Raw genomic sequence first — 19,368 nt, 5'->3', positions numbered from 1 at the left:
ATTTGCTTACATTTGATCAGTGACCTACATTGTAGAATCATAATTCTTCTTATGCTAAATTATAAGTTTATTTATTTAAATTTTCTTCAGAATCCTAGAACTTTCTTTCAGTGGTCAACCAATGTATCACCAGGGTCAGTATGACTATAATTGGTATTTTTTTAATTATCGGCATTAGCCAATCAATTTCCCTGTTAGGCTATTAGTGTTGGAAGCAATGATCTTTAAAAAAAGAGAGTATAACTGCACAACTCAAAAATATAGGCTAATTTATTTATCTTATCTTAGGTAAGATAAATAATTGAGCCTATATCTTTGAGTTATGCAGTTATACTCTCTTTTTTATAAAAATGTTTTCCATAACTTGTACCTTTGAATCTAAGGTGTGTGTTTACTTAATTATAATGCTCTACCATCTAAAACACACACACACACACACACACACACACACACATTTTTTTTCTTTCTATGTTTTCAAAGTTTTCTACATATTCCATTTTAATTTTTATGTCATAGCTTTTCTTTATCTTACATTTTTCTAAATCCTAGAACTTTCTTTTTGTAGTGGTTGATCCAGATATCGCCAATTCCAATAAATAGGCCAATAGTAGGTATTATTAAAATTATAAAAATTTATATAAAAAGGAAATCTGCTGATACTTTTTCCCATTTGAGTTATTAGTATTGGAAAGCATGATCTTCCATCTAAAACTCACAAAATTCTTATTATTTAAATATGTATTTTCTATTTTTACAAAGTTGAAATTTTCTATATTTCTTCTTAATTTTAAGTAATAACTTTTCTTTCTGTCTTTCTTTCTTTCTCTCTCTTTTCAAAATCCTAGAACTTTCCGATATAACACCAAGGCCAATACATCAGTCAATTTTTGGTATTTTTAATTATCGGCAGATACATTTTCCTGTTTGGCTGATTAGTGTTGGAAACCATGATCTTCTATCTAACATGCATCTTATTTTTTAAAGATTTATATTCTATTTTTCAAAGCTAAAGTTTTGTAAAAATCTGAGTAAATATAATGCTAAATAAAAGTTAATAAAATAATTGGCAATTCAATGATTTTAATGAAAGTTCATGTAATTTACAATTACATTAAAGTGTGTGATATCACATATATCGTCATTTTATCGGCCTATCAGTCACCACTGCTTTTCCCATTTGAGGAATATTTCAAAATTAAGAAGGCTGGTGTCAAAGGCTGAATTGGAGATGATAATCCATGCTTTTATTTCTGCTCGATTAGATTATTGTAATGCTCTTTTTATTTGTCTCAACAAAACAGCTCTTGATTCTCTTCAGACTGTACAGAATGCTGCTGCAAGGCTCTTAACTGGAACCAATAGAAGAGTGAATATTACTCCTGTTCTATCGTCTCTTCATTGGTTGCCAGTCAATTTCAGAATACATTTCAAAGTCTTGGTGTTAACTTTCAGGACTTTGCGTGGACAAGCTCCCCAGTATACAGTATCTCAGACCTGTTAAAGTCTTATTTATCTACTCGGAGCCTTAGATCATCTGGCCAGAGATTGTTGGTTCTGCACACCGGATTTAAAACCCGTGGGGATCGATGCTTTCAAGCAGTGACACCTAGACTATGGAACGCACTTCCCTGGTCCTTACATTGTATTGATTCTTTTGACTCTTTTAAAAATCAGCTGAAGACCTTTTATACAGACAAGCTTTTAATTAGAGTTGGGTGTTAAGCTCTATTTTTCAGATTGTTTTGCATGTCTTTTCTATTGGATATTTTATTAGTGTCTTATGTTTCCTTTATTGTGATTTATGTTTTGTTTTGTTTTTTTAAGTAGTATTTTAATATTTCTGTGAAGCACTTTGTGATTTATATCTGCAAAAGGTGCTATAAAAATAAACTTACTTAACATGCTCTCTAAATATCGGCATCAGCCATTTAAAAAAAACATATCGGTCGATCACTACTTTCTTTTTTATTTCCTGGTTAAAATACATAATAATATTAATAATAATGATAATAATAATAATAATAATAATAACTCTTTAAAATTTGAGACACTTAAGGACAGTTCCTGATGTAATACTGAGCAGATTTGGATGACTGAGAGGGCTATCTGATGAAATGGTTTCCTGAAGATTGTGTCTCTGACCATAGGTCTATTTGATGGATGTCACTGCCACCTTATATATTTTAAATCCATCACAATACTGTAACAGTCTGCACCTGTGATGAATGGGACTGTCAGTGTGTGTTACTCCCACACACTCTTATGAGGGTTACCATCAGTCACTGTAAATGTCAGAGCGCAGAACCTAAGCACCTTGTCATTTTCTGCCCAATGGATGGATAAAACCCAGATCTTTTACTGTTGTCAATCACATCTTAGAGTGTTGTAAAAACTTGAAGCTGACCCTGCTGTAAAGACCAGTATTGCTGGTCACTAGCATATGGTGTTTTGGATGCTGATTCCCAACATGGGATAACTAACTTAATCAGAATTTCATTTAAATAATCAGTTCAAAAATGCATATCCAAAAGGATCATGCATTAACCAACCTGAAAATTTATACTGGTCTAAGTTGGTCTATTCAGCAGGGATTTGAAAAAGTTAAAGATTTTTTTTTTTTTTTTTTAGATATTCTCATAATATTCTCACAATGATCTTTTTTTTTTTATTATTTTAGGTTACAAACGGAATGGTGTCTTAATGGGCCGTCCAGACCGAATGCTATCTTGTGCTAAAAAAAACTAGAGGCAGCACCCCTGATAGCACATGTACATCACCCATATGTCTATTTGATGTGTTTGTTTACATCTGGAAGATGTTTTTTTTTTTTTTTTTTATAATTTTTTACGTTGTTTGCCCATCTGCAATACTTCTATAAGTTGAAATGTCAATAAGCATGCCTCGGATGTCAATAAGACATTCAGCAGATGTCTTTGAGATGTTTATAATTTAGAATGTTTGTAAATCTGATTTTTTTAAGATGTTTAGCAGATGTTAATTAGAATGCAATTCTTTCCAGATGAAATGCTCTTAAACAGACATCTCTCGAGATGTGCGTGTGCTATCTGGGACCACTAACAATTTAAGAACTGGAGTTCTTTTTAACTTGACACAGCGTCTAAAAAATGCTGTGCTCCTGCAAGAGATACTTAAAAACAATGAGACATGGTGCAACGGTCAAAGATGTCTGTTTAGCGTGTATATACATAGACAAACACTTGAAAAACAGTGCGGACAAGCGCAAAAACGTGTCCGGTGTGAATGGCCCTTCAGGATATAGGTATAAATGTTACTGAGACATTGCCTTGAGATAATTTTTGTTGATATTTGTTGATTATTTTTGATAATTGTGTGGTGGTTTTCTTCCAGTTTGAGTTGCAGTGGATGCTGATTCACTGTGACCCAAAGAGAGCTCAGAGAGAGAGCTGCCCTGAACTTGCACGGGCTGAGGTAATCTCATTTTCATAACTTCCTGTTTTTTTCTATATGATGAACCGACCAATCACAGACCAATCACTTGTAAAAGTTAAACTACTTACGTACAGAAGATACTCACACATAGTTACATTTAGGTGTTAAGATTATATTTGTTACAAAATGTTTACGTGTACGGAAACTAGGTACAATATCGAATTACGGATTGGTGCTCTACCACTTTTAATGTTTGGAATCTCAAGACTTGATTAAGAATATTTAATAAATCCTCAACAGCAATACTTATTCTTATACTGTATATGAGCTGTTTAACCAAGGTACAACCTTGACGGAATATTGACAGTTTAATGCAATTGCAGTCAGAATGTACTGCAAACTTTCACATGTTAGCAGTTGCGCTAGCTGTGCTAGTTCCCTTGAAAAAAGGCCTCACAATCATTTGCAAACATTTTACAGCTTAACAATTTACATTTTAGTGTCAATTTTTATGCTTTTGCTTTATTTTGTGATGACTTGGCCGGGCGGGGCGCTGTCATAGACCGCATGTTGTGGCCCCATCCACGGGTGTGCTTTCTCGAAGACTTTTTGGTGAAGGGGTTTTACTTTCACTAACGCTACAATAATCTTTATTTTCTCTCTCTTGCTTCTTCAGATGTATGCCAATGAAGAGGTATTTTATTTTCCCATTTACTTTTTAGTTTTTCATTTTAATTCATTATTATTTTTACTACTACAGTGCTTTGATGCTGAATTGACTCATGGCTACCTGCTATACTTACCGCAGTCAACAAAACTTAACATGAAAAGGGATCCAAAGCGTGATTACAGTAGAAAACGTCTTTTATATTGATCAGTCTGATTTTGAAAAGTGTTTATTTTAGCATTTGCTAGAGATTATTAGAAAAATAGTTCACCCAAAAATGAAAATTCTGTCATTATTTACTCACCCTAATATCATTCCAAACCAGTATGAACTTTTTCTTTCATGAAACACAAAAGGATCCATTTTTTAAATGGATACAGACAGGGAAGAGCAAGATTTTAAGTGAATAAATACTTAATTCTGGTCTGTTCCTCACACAAAGCTATTGTATAGAAAGTCATGTGGGTTTGGATCGACATGAGGGTGAGAAAATAATGAGAAACTTTTCATTTTGGGGTGAACAATTCCTTTAACAGCACAAGGTATAAAAAACTCCCAGTATTGTTTTATTGTACTGTTAATAAATTAGAATTTCCTGGCTCAATTGAACTTAGCCATCCTTAAAAAGAATACAATTATTTTCTTAATTTGTTGTTTCACTGAACAGATCTTCATGGCTTGCTTAAAGCTTAAGCTAATAAAGAGAAGCTGGCAGCAGAGAGCTAATGATTTACATTTTCTTTATTGTGTTACAAGTAATTCTTTAAGGTCCTTGGGAAGAGAGATTATTTGCACCCTTTCCAGTTATTGATTTGGGTGCTTAATGAAACTTTTATTATATTTGGCTAAATCTAGTAATCAAATGGATTCTAAAGCTATATAAATTTATCTTTACTCATTGTGTTCCCATTTTTACTTTTCCAACCCCCTTTCCACAGCCAGACCCCAAGCCAATCCCTGGTCCCCCCGGCCCTGAGGGTCCTGAGGGGCCTCGTGGGCCCTCGGGAGATGATGGTCAAGATGGGAGAGATGTAAGTTTTTTTCAATTTAGCACATAAACTTAGATGTATGTTTATATCAAAAAGTAATCTGACAATATTCATATGATAAATTGCAAATACAGTAGGTAGTAGCAGGTCTATCTCCATACAGTATGAACGAAAATAAAGTTGAATTCATACATATGAATCTCACAAAACATGTCCAGGTCATTAAAAGAAAAGAAGGCAATAATATTTTGCTTAAGGAAACTGCAGCCTATTTAGGACCACTAAGACGGTCAAAACATTGTGACATAGTTTTCATGACAATTAAAATTAAAGCACCTCTCTCCCAAATTTACAATAGCAATACGCCTAATGCTTTAGATGTTTTTGGTTTGTTTGTTTGTTTGTTTGGCAACATCTTTTTGGCTACGAACCTACTTCATCTGTGCATTCTCTCCATCATGGGCTACCGGTCGGGTATTTCGTTGTCTGGGCAAATACATCAATTATTGTGGGTTGTTGCGGGTCTAATGTTGGTGTTTTATTAACTTTTATCCCAGGACCCAGTTTAGCTGCTTCTGTAGGGTAAAAACTTGTGCGTGAATAAATTTGTTTTGTTCCCTCCTAGGGCTGGGCGATATGCAAGAAATATGTTCATGATATTTTTATAAAAACAATTATTAAAAATAAATAAAAATAATATATATATATATATATATACAATATATCACAATATTCAATTATATCGTCAACCCCCCGGCTGAGGGATCGATGAATATTCTTGCTTTAGTGATTTTGCAATGAAAATTAAGTTCATTTATTTAAAAAAAATAAAAAACTTAAACCAAAGACATTTCTAAATTCAAATGCACTTCGAAACAAAAAAGCAATAAAAATAACGAAGTGGTCAAAAGAAAAAATAATAATATATCCGCCTTTCCATTTACCGTCACGCAAGTATCCGTCTATGACAACAAGCGGAAAATTACTAATACAAATTAAGATTTAAAAAACTATTATAAATGTAAACATAATAATTATAATGATGATAATAATCACTGAAATATAAATGATGATTCGAGGTAAATGTGTTTAATCACAGATGTATAGGCTATATATAAAGTGACCCTGCAGAGTTGCGCTCACAGCAAACTGCTCTGTGGAGATAAAGCGAACTGAACTCAAAGTCTGAGGTCATTCTCATAGATGATATTATTCTTGCAAAACATTTTCAGAAGACTGAAACAAAGAAAGAGTGAGAACCCTTTACATATGCGTGTTCCACAAGACTGCACGCCCGAGACTGAACAAACAGCGGGTCAGATGTGCGCATAGACAAGCACGTGTCTGTGTGTCTAACAGCATTTCTTGTGTCTTTTCGAATCCAAGACATCTTACAGTTACCCACCATGAACATTATATTCACTACCTGCTGTTAAACGTCTTCTGTCAGTGTGCATCCTTTGCTGCCTGTGTATTTGATACGTTGGTAAAGAACATCTGGCTTTCAATGCGTTATTTAGGTTGATTTATCATGGGTTGCAAACTCTTCATTAGGCAATTATTCTTTATAAGGCTATCCTATTCGTTAGGCTTTTGTATTGATATTGGAAGTTCAATTCATAATGTTTCCCCTTTTACCCTGTATAAAATCTCACCTCTTGTACCGAGTAAAACCGGTAACACCGTACACCGTGGCAACCCTAGTTATCTGTGCACATGACGTATAAAAAGACAAACTTTTTAATACTGTAATACAGTAATTTTTTAACTGTTAAAAAAGCACTTATCTTTTTGTGTTAAAATCACCGGAAATCAAACAAATACATTCTGTGATTCTAGACTTTACAATTTAAATAATATGTCATTGTTTTTGAGGAGAGAGATTGAGATTGTTATGCATTACGATAATGACTATTTTATTTTACCAAAAAAGCGCAATAATATAATGCTTTGTTTTTTTTTTTTTTTTTTTAATGACCATAAATAAAAAAAGATACTATATATATATATATATATATATATATATATATATATATATATATATATATATATACACACACACACACACACACACACACTACCGGTCAAAAGTTTTGAAACACTGAACTGAAATGTTTTTCATGATCTTAAAAATCTTTTGAAATGAAGGCGTATGCTTAAATGTTTGAAATTAGTTTCGTAGACAAAAATATATTTGTGCCACCATATTAATTGATTTCATTTTAAAACTAAAATGTAATTTAAAAAAATTATGACTTGGACCAAATAATAAAGAAAAGCAGCCAGTAAGTGCCCAACATAGATGGGAACTCCTTCAATACTGTTTAAAAAGCATCCCAGGGTGATACCTCAAGAAGTTGGTTGAGAAAATGTCAAGAGTACATGTCTGCAAATTCTAGGCAAAGGGTGACTACTTTGAAGATGCTAAAATATAACACAGTTTTGATTTATTTTGGATTTTGTTTAGTCACAACATAATTCCATAGTTCCATTTATGTTATTTCATAGTTTTGATGACTTTACTATTATTCTAAAATGTGAAAAATATTTCGTTTATCAGTATGGGGGGATGGATTTAATTGTTATGGAAATAATAGAATATATTGACTCTGTGTTGCATCATGTTTGGATAGCACATTTTGTTACAGTCTGAATTCAAGACTAAGTCATAGAACTGTTACATACAACTGCAGAATGAACATCCAAATCAGGTCACCAACATGTAGTTTATTATTTCAAATGTATTTTGGCTACTTTTTCAAACTTATGTCCTTTTGCATTGTCAGCTTCTGTGATCCAGACTGAATCCTCTACTACAAAAATATCTCTGTTTGTGCTGGTCCTTAAACTTCATTTGCACAGTCCTCAACACACACTGGGAAGATAGAAACAGGTCTTTTTTGGTCTTCTCTTCCCAGGCAGTTCATTATGGATTTCTGCTCTTGTTCAGATAGGCACAAGCTTCTCATTAGTGATGTTCTTATGTCAACAACATCTCTGTTCTGTCTCACTGACTTACACTTATTGGTTTTAACACAGTGTCTCTTTTTTCATTTTTTATTTTTATTTTATTCTCTAGGGTGTTCCAGGCATCCCAGGCACTCCGGGAGCTCCAGTAAGTATGAGACAGTAGAAGAACATCCCCGTTTTAAGGAGATAATGTTCTAAAACTCAGCAGGATGTTCTGCTTTATGTAATGTACACAAGTAGGGCATGTTCTTTGATCAACATCCCTATTAACCAAGCACATTTTAGGGATAGGTAAAGGAGCAGAGTTAAGGCCGAAATAGACATCAGTATAGACGCTTCTGAATGAATGAATGAACGTTACACTTATATAGCACTTTTCCGACACTACACTCAATGCGCTTCTAGCTTTAAAAATCCCAGGGCACTTCTCGAAAAGAGTAGGGGTGTAACCCTGGTGTCCGGACCAAATTCCCCCCATTGGCCCTTATCAATCATGGCTTCCTAATAATCCCCATCCATTAACTGGCTCTATCACTCCACTCTCTCATCTCCACCAATAGCTGGTGTGTGGTGAGCATACTGGTGCACTATGGCTGCCGTCGCATCATCCAGGTGGATGCTGCACACTGGCGGTGGTAGAACTGTCTTCTTCTATTTTCAAGCCGACAACATTTATGGTGAAACAACAGTTTGAAGACAAATTTGCAGATCAATTTATGGGGCACGTGGTAAGTTGTGCGTGGATCGCAGAGAGTAGCATGAGCCTCCACATGCTGTGAGTCTCCACGGTGTCATGCACAGCGAGCCACGTGATAAGATGCGCGGATTGACTGTCTCAGAAGCGGAGGCAGCTGAGACTTGTACTCCGCCACCCAGATTGAGGTGAGTAACTGCACCACCACGAGGACCTACTAAGTAGTGGGAATTGGGCATTCGAAATTGGGGAGAAAAAGGGGAGAAAATAAAAACATAATAAAACAATTTAAAAATCAATATATTCATATTAACTTATCTGAATAATAACACATCCAGTTTTATGACACACACTTTTGAAGGAACCTCTATTTCCCCCTCAAGTACTGAGGTTTTCAATGCATTGGTCAAGCACTAGTGCATGCGCACACATGTTTCTGGCTTTAATTTGCATTCTTGTGTCACTGTGGCGGTAAAAACTTCCATCAAACCGGATGTGTCCTGCCATTAAACCGGATGTGTCATTATTCAGTTATCTAGCTATAAACATGTCGACAGATATAGGCCTATTAAACTATAATTCACATACATATTCAAATTGCACTATGATTTGGGAAAATATGTTATATCTAATAAAATAGCTATTTTTTAGTATTTTGAAATATATGTTGCTGAATATACAGTATGTGCAAGTGTGTGACTTTGTATATCAGTTAAAATCATACATAAACATAGATTGTTTTACAGATACTGTGATTTCTGCAGATTCTGCACAAGTTTAACCTGAAAACTATGTAAATGTCAAATGGAATTGAAATAATAATTTAAAACAGACTTTCAAAAGTCCACCAGTGTGGTAATATTTTTTTTTTTAACCTGAATTGTATAATAACCTGATAAGATGAAAACGTTGAATTCATTCAGTAAGATAGAGGGCCCTATTTTAAGAGCACTAGCGCAAAGCACAGCGCTATGATTTAAGTCTTATATATATATATATATATATATATATATATATATAAAGTGACCCTGCAGAGTTGCGCTCATAGCGAACTGCTCTGTGGAAATAAAGTGAACTGATCTCGAAGCACCCCCTGAGCTGAGATGTCTGAGGTCATTTACAGCATTCTCATAGAGGATATTATTCTTGCAAAACATTTTCAGAAAACTTAAACAAAGAAATAGTGAGAACCCTTTACATACGTGTGTTCCACGAGAAGTGTGAAGTCAATAGGCATGGCCATGAACTTTTGGTATTTTCGTGCATGTCTAGGCACAAGTGGGTTTGGTGAATTTTTGTTTGCGCAGAGCGCTAATGGGCTTGGTCAAGTGCAATTTAATTCTGAGGTTCTTCTCCAGTTATTGCACCTTCTGCATCCTATTATTTAGTCCAGTTTCTTAAGCAAGAGTGATATAAACAAAGACAGCACATTCATAAGGAGTTGGTAGTGTGAAACATGAAAAAATTAAACCAAAAATATTTAAAAATTCAAATTACACTTTAAACTAAATGAAAATTGAATCAAAATAAAGAAGTGGTAGAAAAAAATCATACCAAATTCAAATGTTTTAAACTTCTTCCACCAGCCATTTTTGCAGTGACTTAATCACTCTTCGACAACAGGTGGAAAAATACCAAAACAAATTAGATCATAAATAGAATTTTAAATATAAACATGATAATTATATTTGAAAATAAGCCATGACCTTTAGGTAGGTTAACTCAAATCTCATACATATTTGTTTCATAAAACGGCTACAACAGTGATTGTCAAGGACATTATTTTGATGTTCCACTATATATTTTTTAGAGTTTGAACATGAACTTTATTACCACCTGCTGGTGGAATCTCCAAACTTCAAATGTAGGAACTGAGTTTAGACTTTGCACTAAAAACAGACATTGTTCTCAAATGTCTTAGCGCAATGACCTATTTTTCTTTACGCCACTTAATTTGAACACACCCACAGTTTGCGTGCATACACCCACAGAAAGATCAAAAACTCCCACCCATGCCCAATTGTACTTTCTGCTGGCTCAAAAGTATTTTTAGAATTAGAGCTATCATGAAAATTGTTTAAGATGTAGGCACGGTCATTGTGCCTAGAGCTGTGTTTTGCGCACTCTGGAAAATAGAGTCCAGAATGTTAGCCAAACATTATTCTTATTTAAACAGACAAGCAAGTACTGTGTGTATCTTAATCAGAAAATACATTTACAGACTGCCACATCCAATATACTCCCAATCAGTCCAGCTTCCTGTTTCAGTATCTCTGCAGGGAAAGTAAAGTTTAACTGCATCATCGTCTGGTGTGTCATAAATAGGTCACATGCTGCTCATATCTGACTCTGATCATAACAGATGCAAAGACGAGTCCAGCATCACTAATCAAGTTAGCATAGACCGACCATGCTCCTCTGTATCTTAGCAACTGAAGCAGGCAATGCTGAATTGTGAAAGCCGTTTTTGTTTTGCTGTGTGTGTGTTACAGGGCAGTAAAGGAGACAGGGGTGAGATTGGACTTCCAGGACAGAGGGGACTGCAGGGGCTGCCAGGACCAGTGGTTAGTATTGAGACACTTTAACTGGACACTTAATTAAAGAACCAAAATGAGAATGTGTTTCTGAGATGGTGAACTGACTTTTGCAATAATATCACATTTAATAAACAGTGCAGTGGCTCCAAAAAGTATTTGGACACTTACACCACACTTAAACATGTGTGAATGTCATTGCATTAGATAACAAAAAATCAAACCAAGTGACTTTTATTTGGAAGAAAGAGAGCACAAGCACGCTTTTCAGGCAAACCATTTCACAAAACAAAGTTTGTTCGGCAAGCAATGACTTTTAGAAATTTTAAATGTGGCTTAAAGGAATAGTTCATCCATATATTAAAATTCTCTCATTATTTACTCACTCTCATGCCATCCCAGAAATGCATGACTTTCTTTCTTCTGCAGAACAAAAATTGAGATTTTTAGAAGAATATCTCAGCTTTGTAGGTCCATACAATGCAAGTGAATAGTGAATCAAATTGTGAAGCTCCAAAAAGGGCATAAAGGAAACATACATTTTTTTCCATACAACTCCAGTGGTTAAATCCATATCTTCAGAAGCAATATGATAGGTGTGGTGAGAAACAGATCAATATTGAAGTCCTTTTTTACTATCAATCTCCACCTTTGACTAGCCCCAACCAGTAGGCGGTGATATGTACAAAGAATGTGAATATCCAGAATGTGGAAGTGAAAGTGAAAATGGAGATTTATAGTAAAAAAATAATAATAAAAAAAAAAAAAAAAACAGTCTTAAATGTTGATCTGTTTCTCACCCACAACTATTATATTGCTTCAAAAGACATTGATTTAACCACTGGAGTTATATGGATTATTTTTATGCTGGCTTTATGTGCTTTTTAAAGCTTCAGAGTTCTGGCCACAATTCACTTGCATTGTAGGGACCTACAGAGCTGAGATATTCATCAAAAAATTCTTTGTTTGTTTTCTGTAGATGAAAGAAAGTCATACACATCTGGGATGACATGAGGGCGAGTAAATGATGAGAGAATTTTCATTTTTGGATGAACCATGCCTTTAAGAGTCCAAATAATCTTTTGCCGCCTTTTGTCCACTGTTCCTTTATCTGCTATTTTGTCTGTTTGTTTGTGTGATCATTATCAGTATCATGAATATTGATTGAACGTATCTTTGTGTGTAGGGACCTATGGGCCCCATGGGACCACGAGGACCAATGGGAGAAAGAGTAAGGAACCTCATAATGACCCCTTACCTTCATTTCCTGTTTAATTGATGTTCTAGAAAGGTTCACTCCAGTAATGGGATATTGAGTTAATGTCATTGTTCTAACATGTTGTTTTATCTGGTTTTAGGGCCTTCGTGGTTTCCCTGGATCTGCTGGACCCCCTGTGAGTTCAGTCTTTATATTTGTTTTTTTTTTTGTTTTTTTTGACTTGCAAAGAATGACCTTTTTTGTCATATGCTAAATTAGCAATTTATTCCCAACATATTCTTCTACCTTTCAATATTTGTATCTTCTTTTCTAGGGACCAGAGTCTGTTGGACCTCCAGTATGTACCATTTTGCATGATTTTAGATGAAACCTGAATTGATCTGACTGTTTATCTCACATCAATACAAACTGGTTTAAATTTCAGAGATAAATATACACCGATCAGCCACAACATTAAAACCACCTGCCTAATATTATGTAGGTCCCCCTTGTGCTGCCAAAACAGCACCAACCCACATCTCAGAATAGCATTCTGAGATACTATTCTTCTCACCACAATTGTACAGAGTCGTTATCTGAGTTACCATAGACTTTGTCAGTTCGAACCATTCTGGCCATCCTCTGTTGATCTCTCTCATCAACAAGACATTTCTGTCCACAGAACTGTGCTCACTGGATGTTTTTTGTTTTTTGCACCATTCAGAGTAAATTCTAGAGACTGTTGTGAATGAAAATCCCTGGAGATCAGCAGTTACAGAAATACTCAAACCAGCCCATCTAGCATCCAGTGAGCAGCAGTTCTGCAGATGGAAATGTCTTGTTGATGAGAGAGGTCAACAGAGAATGGCCAGACTGGTTCGAACTGACAAAGTCTACGATAATGCTGGTTGGCGCTGTTTTGGCGGCACGAGGGGGACCTACACAATATTAGGCAGGTGGTTTTAATGTTGTGGCTGATCGATGTAGTCTTTAACTCTCATATTGCCCTACACAGGGACCTCCAGGGAAGCCTGGTACTCCGGGGGACGAAGGAAACATCGGACCAGAGGTCGGAATCTTTTCAGGAATGCCTCACTGTACACACTAAGGGGGTTCAGACCGTATGCGTTCTTTTGCTAAAATGTTCGATGTACACAATACAACGCATGTGTCCTAAGACGTCAGTCTAGCATGTTTACACAGAATAAAAACATATGAAAATCAGCAGAGATGGATGCAAAAATGCAATCGATGTTAACTGCCTCTTAGATTTCATACTGAAGTAGCTATGACTCCTCTATATGTTTTATTCACGATATGTTGTTCTACCAGGGCCCTCCTGGACCAAAAGGTGGTAATGGGCTTCCAGGACCCCCGGGGCCCCCAGGACCACCAGGACCCGCAGTAAGTTATTAATTTACATGTAGCAAATGCATTCTTACCAAAGCAACCCAAAAGATCCAATACATTTAATTGGCTTAATCTAGTTTAAATAACTATAATATATAAACATTTACAGTTGTTAACATTTTCTTTCCAAGACTCTTTGAGTCCCCCAGTGGAACAATATTATTAGCTACTGCACTGCTGCTGAGGTGACAGTGATTTTGCTAAGAAAGATGCTTTTCTGGATCTTTTGTTGGTTCTGGAACAACAATACTTTCCAAGAACTACTGTATAGTCCTTAGCCAATCTGTCCTGGTCATTTTCAAAGTCTAGTGTGTAATTCTGCCATCTTAAAGGGGTGGTTAACCCAAAAATGAAAATTCTCCAATTATTTACTCACCCTCATGCTATCCCAGATGTGTATGACTTTCTATCTTCTGCTGAACACACACACACACACACACACACACACACACACAAAACTATTTTTAGAAGAATATTTGAGCAATGTAGGTCCATAAAATGCAAGTAAATAAGTACCAACATTTTGAAGATCCAAATGCACATAAAGGCAGCATAAAAGTATTCCATATGACTCCAGTGGTTAAATCAATGCCTTCAGAAGTGATATGGTAGGTGTGGGTGAGAAACAGATCAAGTCATTTAAGATTAAGTCAGTTTTTTTCTATAATTCTCCACTTTCACTTTCACATTCTTCTTTTTTGTTTTTGGCAATTCGTATTCTTCATGCATATTGCCACCTACTGGGCAGGGAGGAGAATTTATAGTGAAAAAGGACAAACTAATTATCTGTTTCTCACCCACACCTATCATATTTCTTCTGAAGACATGGATTAAACAACTGGAGTCCTATGGATTACTCTTATGCTGCATTTATTTGCTTTTTGGAGCTTCACATTTTTGGTCACCATTCACTTGCATCGAATGGACCAACAGAGTTGATCTTTCTAAAAATCCTTGTTTGCGTTCTGCAGAAGAAAGATAATCATACACATCTGGGATGGCATGAGGGTGAGTAAATGAAGAGAGAAATTTCATTTTTGGTTGAACTATCCCTTTAAGGAGGTTCCTTAGGGTGGAGCGCAAGCATTTTCTCCTTTTGTATGTCGAGTTGCCTTGGCATTGACAAGTTTGTGTCAAAGCACAATCAGTTATTTCTAATATTCCACAAAACTCCAAACACAACGAGCTAAGAATATAATTGTGCGAAACAGTGATTGTAGTCCAATGTAGATTAAAGAGAATCAAATGAGTAAAAAAAAAAAAATCAAAGGTTTTGAATAACTATATACTAGGGGTGTGCAGCGAAGCCATTATCTGTATCTGTTACTATGACAAAATTATCTGTATCTGAATCTGTATTCAGATAGAACCGGATGTGGGCATGGCTTAAACCGGAAGTGTGTCAAACTAATTTTAAAATGTAACTCTCTTACATTTAGGTTATAGCTTCTGTATATAAAGTATGTCTTGGATAGGCCTATTTAAATATGATTATTAATATATTATTATTATTATTATTTTTATTATTATTATTATTATTATTATTACACGTATTGTTATTATTATTATTATTATTTCATTATATTATTGATATATTCTTTATTTTTTCTCACCAGATGAAGCTGAATATGTAGGCTACATAAACTGTGGAATATGTTGTTAACTGTGTTTTCTCCTGATATTTCGGACATTAATATCAATGAAACAGAATTTTCGTTTATGCCTGTGCACTGTGCATGAAAACAACGTTATTCTGGAGGCATGAGATGAGAAGCAACTGTAAAATGTAAAGCAGACATTTTGCAGCGAATATTAAATACTGTGCCGAGAAGGAGGGTGTGGCTGGGCCGTAACGATGGACACCCGGTGCTGAATCAGCCCAATCAGCGGGAGAGGGATAAAAAGGAGCCGGGGATGCCAGTTCGAGAGAGAGAGAGACACACACGGCCGCTGTGTGTGTGTCCGTGTGTTTATGTTTTTTAAAGTTAATTTATGTCATTAAAGTTATGTTGACCGTTCTGCCGGTTCCCGCCTCCTACTTGCCCATCGTGAACTCCGTTACAAATACAAATACAAATATTAAAAGAAATGAGAATAAATTAATATAGCCTACAAACTGAAAGCACTGTAAATCTCTATCAGAAAGTGTTATGATACACTCAAGGCTTATTTTGTGTTCACATCTTTTTGTGGAGGACATAATTAGTTACTTAAATTACATGAGCAGAATAAGTGAAATGCAATGGAATACATTGCAAGATTGAGCCTCTATATATTTCTAGAAATATATATATATATATATATATATATAAAAATTTCATGTGCAGGAATATTGTGAATAGATTTACACTATGGAGCATTTAAACATTTTTGAATAAAGGATTAACCAGATAATTACCTTAATCAGTAATGTGGATATAAATGTGGTCAACTTACAGTTGAGCTCCACTGTAAAATCATCACTCCTCTAGTCAGGAATTCAACATCATGCTCATGTTGGTTTATAAATCCTTACGTGTGAAATATTTGGTGTTAATGTGTTACAGATCAGACATTTCAAGAAATGGAAAATGTGTATGATATAGTAGTTAATACTCGAGTCTTGACAAGCTTAGATTTGTAAGACGTGCACAATTAATGGAGACTGAGAATGCAGCCATCCGATCTGAACTTGAAATCACATCGTGTGCATTTTCATTCATAGGTTTACAGTGTAGTAATACTGGCTTCACAGACTCATCATTGCTTTGTAAATTTCAATATGTTTATTTAAAATATCTCTTTATACGTGTGCTCGTTGGATGATCATTCTTCCGAAAAGAAAAAAAAAATCATTCGGATTAATTCGTTATTCGTTTTGAAGTCATTATTCGTGCATTTCCGAATAACGTATTCGGCTTCGGGCACATCCCTACTATATACTAAACATAAAGAATCGGAATGTATCGTATCGTGACTCAGATACTGACATTCACTAGGTTTCCTGCTGCCCAACCCTTCTCTTTTTGTTATGTGTTTGGTTGCTGGTAAATACTTGTAATATGGTGCACCAAATCGACACATTATGCAGGCTTGAGCGCCTTCCTCTCACATTGGTCAGGTGAAAGTTCCAAAATTAACTTCCCCTTAAATCAAATCAAATTGTTTTATTGAAGACCCAATACAAGTCCTAAGCTTAACCCTAATCCTAAAATCTGATTTGTTCATTGGAATGTTGTAACAGAACCAACAAAAATGATCCAGGAACCTACTTGGCAAAATCTTGGCCCCCTTTTGTTAATATATTCTCATTTGCTCCATCTCTTTTGTCTCTGCTGTTAACCCTGACTTAAGCAATCAATGCTCTCTGGGTCAGATGGCTTCTGTTCTTGGAAGGTTTTTGGGGTTTTTACACAGACCTGTTGCTTTTTAAAGGGTCTTTTCTTGTGTGTATGTGTTTGCTTATGAATTTAAACTACTCCGCTGTCATTCTGCTGTTCGTAGGGGCCTCCCGGTGCTGGGAATCCTGAGGGAAGTGGGGAGACTGTGAGTGCTTGTTAGATTTTAATAGTATTCATGTTTCAATGGACACACAGTACCTGCACATATAGGATTGAACAAGTACATTCTAAAAACAACATTCCCTTGAGATCTGAGACCTACAGTACTTGTGCATCTTAATGTCCCAAATAAGAATCTGTGCAATGTAGAGAATATAAAAGAGAAAACTTGGGGGAAAAAATGGTCAACCTTCACTATATAAGCTCTATAATTTCCCATTAGCTCTCTGAAAAGATAAAAGTTAATGAAAAGTCATATAGCAAGCATCACTGCTATTGCTCATACTTAGGGATTCAAACAAACCCCCTCAAGCAACCACCACTCACATTTTCTTCAGAAAATTGAAATTTGGCTGTGATTTCTGCTGTGGTCCCTGATCTTATGTGTTCTGAGCTATAGTGGGTCTTTTGAATTTGTTTTATGAGCGATGTAATGATTAAAGTGTTCTGTGTTTTACTACACTTCCTGTTTGCTCCCACCATTTACGATGAATAGACCTGATGTGTTTATGTGTGCATTTGTTAGCAGTGTCAGGCTACATGCCCGGCTGGACCTCAGGGGCTGCCCGGTCTGCTAGGGATGAAGGTGAGACAAATGCTTTAGACTAGCCACTAGCATAGAACTGAAGAAAATGCCTTAGTAACACCATAGCAACCACCCAGAACAGCCTAGCAATGCCCTAGAAACCGCTTAGAACACCTTAGCAACCACTTACTAAATCCATAGCAACAGGGTCGGATTGGGGGACAAGACGATTTGGCTGGGATTGTCAGGATTCTTGCAGCCCACTAGATATAAATTATATCATAGATACATATAATCTGTATTATTATTATTATTAGTAGTAGTAGTAGTAGTAGTATTACTGGTTTAATAGGCTACATTGGAACTGATCGGTCTGTGCATCATGACAGACATATCAATGACACATTAGTTGTACATTACGCCGCATCTAGCTGCCAAGTTTTAATTCTTTTGATGCGCTGTTTTTGCGCTGCACCCTTTCTCTTTCGTTCAAAAATGTATATAGTACAATAATAATAATATATTTTAAAGGCCATTTTAAAATTTGTAATTTTTTTATTTTTATCATAATGAACATCTGCCTGCTATCGGCCCATAAAAAAAAGTCCCGTCCCTGCCGAAGGCCAATCTGACCCTTCCCTTGCAACCACCCAGAACTCCTTATCAACTGCCTAACAACAACCAAGCAAAACCATGCAAACACACATAACAACTGCTTTGTAACACTCTAGAAACCACCCAGAGTAGCTATACACAAGTACTGTATGCTCATTAACGAGCTTTTGTTTGGCCAAACTCCAAGAACATTTCTTCTAAATGAGTACATAATTGAATTAAATTTCAGGGACACCGCGGCCTGCCTGGAGTGGACGGCGTTCCAGGCAGTCAAGGTGAAAAGGTAAGTCAGGTTTATCTGCACACAACAGAAAAATAAATGTCCTTAACAATAATAAAAAACACAAAACAGCATATACTGTACATGAATACATAAACTCGTTCTTAATGAACAAACACGGTAGTCACATATTCCCTCTTTTATTGACAGGGAGAGCGAGGAGCCACCGGAGAGCCAGGCCCTACTGGACACCCTGGAGAAGATGTAAGAAAATTAATGTGTCTACCACGTTGTACCCCAAAATATCTCAGAGACTTGGCATGGAGTTATACCTTACAAAATCTTACAATATTTATTGCAGGGTCAGAGAGGTCCAATTGGATTCCCTGGAGCTCATGGGGATAAAGGAGATCGGGTAAGACTTACATGCATCTTCATCTGAAGCAGAGGAATTACTAGGGCTGTCAATTTAATGTGTTAATTCAGTGCAATTAATTATAGAAAAAACCATTGAAAAAACCCCCACAATTAATTATGTGCCTGGGTCACAATATTCCAACCATCAGAGCTATTCAAGCTTGAAGGATCACCTGTT

General features: G+C 35.7%; 1 pseudogene; it reads left to right on the top strand.

Annotated features, from left to right (window-relative positions):
* The window catches only part of LOC127421247 (collagen alpha-1(IX) chain-like), a 66,560-nt pseudogene that overhangs the window by 31,497 nt on the left and 15,695 nt on the right, over positions 1 to 19,368 (top strand).

Source organism: Myxocyprinus asiaticus, chromosome 30 (genome assembly GCF_019703515.2).
Source record: "Myxocyprinus asiaticus isolate MX2 ecotype Aquarium Trade chromosome 30, UBuf_Myxa_2, whole genome shotgun sequence".
NCBI classification, from domain to species: Eukaryota; Metazoa; Chordata; class Actinopteri; order Cypriniformes; family Catostomidae; genus Myxocyprinus; species Myxocyprinus asiaticus.
The sequence above is the reverse complement of the archived record's forward strand: the minus strand, read 5'-3'. Positions and strand labels throughout refer to the sequence as shown.